Here is a 3,134-nt window from a genome sequence, read left to right as displayed (position 1 = left end):
TCAGGCTGTGTGCTAACAATATTTTGATATACTCTGTTTTTCTCCCCCCTAGCTGTTTCCTTTACTGCCTGAGCTGTTTGGTCATGTCTGAACTGCTGCTGATGAAGCCTTTTCTGGCAGGTTGCCCGGGGAGCAGCTCTCCTGTAGATTCCGCCTCTCTCCAGGAGTTGCCTGCCTTCAGTATAATGGGCAACATTGAAAGCAGCAAGGCGTTCGGTCGACAAGGTCAGAGTGCCTTTCATTCCTGCAATAATCAACCAGTGTAGCTCTTCCTCAGACCTGGGGAGAGAGAAGATAGAGGTCAAAAGAGCAATTACATTTCACATTGACTCCAGAAAAGGCTTGGATCACAAGACTGAAAAGAAAAACGGATTCTAGCCTCATTCTTATCCATTCCTTTTCTGGTCATTTTTGTTATTAACACTGCCCTGAAACCATAACAAGTTTTAACTTGATGACGTGAAAAACGCATTTTCCGCCTGCAGATGAGATCTTTCTTCTTAGACATTTAGCACTGTCAGCATATCGCAAAAGAATGCAAATGAGCTGCAGGATCTATAACCAGAGACAGTAAGCAAAGGCCATTAATTATGTTTTTAAAAAATGTTAACCCTAGCAGACTGTATAACAAGCAATTGTGCTAATTTCAATCTGTAATCAGTCCCTACATTAGCATAACTTTATTTATTTAGCATTAAGGCAACAATTTAGAGAATATAATTTAGTTGGAAATGTCAGTAATTTTGCAGTGGCAGATTGTTGTTACAAAGCTACCTCTATTTGACCTTACAGCTGCCAGGACTAATTACTTTAATTGCATTAATTGCACTGACCATTCTGGTGTTTAATGTAGTTGCTGTTACTCTTTAACCATTGAGCAGATCAGCCTGGCTGAATTCTCAGTAAAATGGGCCAGTGCTCCTTTCTAAATCTCCTTTGATTCTTTTCTGCATTTTGAGAGCCCAGATAATTCACAGATTACCAGTGTTCTCACTGAGATCATGAATTCTGAGGAGAGCTCTTGAAGGAAATAAAAATCTGTACTATATTACTGTATTTCCTCATGGATTCTTATTGCTCACTGCTGACTCGATTAAAGTACAATTAGTTCACTAATGACAAAGAAATGTGTAAGAAATGTTTGTGGCAGTTTTGACAGTAGATTAAAACTCCTTTATTTCACATTTTGGAATGAATTTCTATGAACAAGTCTGTACTCTTTATTTCTGCCTTATCGACTGAACCTATAGCTTTCCCCAGGATTGGACTCAACGCAAATTGAAATACACAGCGATGTCCTAATTTAAGGATAGATCTAATTTAAGATCTATGGCCTTGGGAATCTATAAAATAGATACTTCCTCCTGACAAGGAAAGTTTCACAGGACATTTAATAAATACTTTACTACCAGTGATACATCTATTAGTCAAAATGAAGAGCACTTGAAATATCCTTTTTTTTTTGAGACGGAGTTTCGCTCTTGTTGCCCAGGCTGGAGTGCAATGGCACGATCTTGGCTTACCACAACCTCCGCCTCCCGGGTTCAAGCGATTCTCCTGCCTCAGCCTCTCAAGTAGCTGAGATTACAGGCATGCACCACCATGTCCGGCTAAATTTGTATTTTTAGTAGAGATGGGGTTTCTCCATGTTGATTAGGCTGGTTTCGAACTCCCGACCTCAGGTGATCCGCCTGCCTCTGCCTTCCAAAGTGCTGAGATTAACAGCATGAGCCACCGCGCCCATCCTGAAATATCCATTTCTCATCCTCAGTAGGCTGAGGTAGGAGGATTACTTGAGTTCAGGAGGTCGAAGTTACAGCGAGCTAGGATTATGCACTCAAAACTGGGCAACAGAGCGAGATCCTGTCACTATATATATATATTTATACATATGTACGTATATACTCCAAAAGTCAGAAAAACTAGACTTAGCCAGTTCCTCTGTCTACTGAAAGCAGGCAGCAGCTCCTCCTTGCTTCTTTCAGATGATCCTCTAATCTCTGGTTAAACATTTTAACTTTTTTATTTTTTATTTTATTTTATTTTATTATTATACTTTTTTTTGAGAAAGCCAGCTGACTCTTTATTGCTTTGGCGGCGCGGCCGCAGGAGCTCTTGCTGGGGCGGGTCCGCTTCCTCTTCACCATTACAGGCTTCTGGCCGTGCAGGGCGCTGGCCCTGGGGATGGCAGCCATGCGCAGGTCAGGGCATACTTGTTCTTGAGTATCACGTGTCCGATGCTGCTGAGCGTGGCGCGAGCATTCTTGTTCACGATAGTCCGCACATAGGCGGTGGCAGGCTTCCGCTGGCTGGATCTGCGCTTCATGACCACCACCACACCTCTGCAGTCGGCTGCCCGCTCCACGCCCACAGTCTTGCAGTGAATCAGCCCGTCGTGGCGGAAGGAGTTGCAGGCCTTCAGGTTATTGGGCTCTGTGCTGTAGGTCTACTCAACTCCTCTTGATCAGGAAACTGGGGCAGTTCCGCACGACCATCTATTGCAGCTGCGCAGACATGGCGGCGGCTCCTCTCGCAGCGGCCTCAGGGGCTATTTAAAAGGTAACCCTGTTTACTTTGTTCAACGATTTGAATCGCAAAACATTCTTTAATATAGCAATATATACCTATCTGTTTTATTATAACTATTATTCACTGGATAATAATATTAATAATAACCAACATGCATTGAGTGACTGCTATGTTCCAGGCACTGTTTTAGGCACGTGATGCGTATTAATTCATTTCATCCTCCCAACAATTCTATGCAATTATTATTATTAATGTTATTAAACAGAAAAGGTAATGTAATAGTAGGGCCGGAATTTTAACCCTCATATTTGGGTCTAGAGCTTCTGAGCTTGACCTTGACGCTAGATTGCCTCAGAATTGGATGACATTCTTCCTCTAAGGCTACATGGAATTGATAACCAGATTTCCTGCTATGTCAGTTAACTCCTAGCTAGCCATCTTTGATTCCTCATCTGGCAGAGTTCAGTTTGGCAACATTTTTCTTTAAAATGAGGCACCGTGGTCTGAATACAGTTTTCACACTCCAAACATGCAGAGTATTTCTTCAGGCTAAGCTCTACTGGTCTGGAAGTTCTCAGCCCATATGTCACTTCCTTCTCATGACC

General features: G+C 42.5%; 1 pseudogene; it reads right to left on the bottom strand.

Annotated features, from left to right (window-relative positions):
• Window positions 1–253: 253 nt before the first annotated feature.
• On the bottom strand, window positions 254–2,516 carry LOC126956119 (60S ribosomal protein L28-like; annotated as a pseudogene).
• Window positions 2,517–3,134: the final 618 nt, after the last annotated feature.

The sequence above is a fragment of the Macaca thibetana genome, chromosome 6 (genome assembly GCF_024542745.1).
Source record: "Macaca thibetana thibetana isolate TM-01 chromosome 6, ASM2454274v1, whole genome shotgun sequence".
Taxonomy (NCBI): Eukaryota; Metazoa; Chordata; class Mammalia; order Primates; family Cercopithecidae; genus Macaca; species Macaca thibetana.
This window is presented reverse-complemented; position numbering and strand designations above follow the sequence as displayed.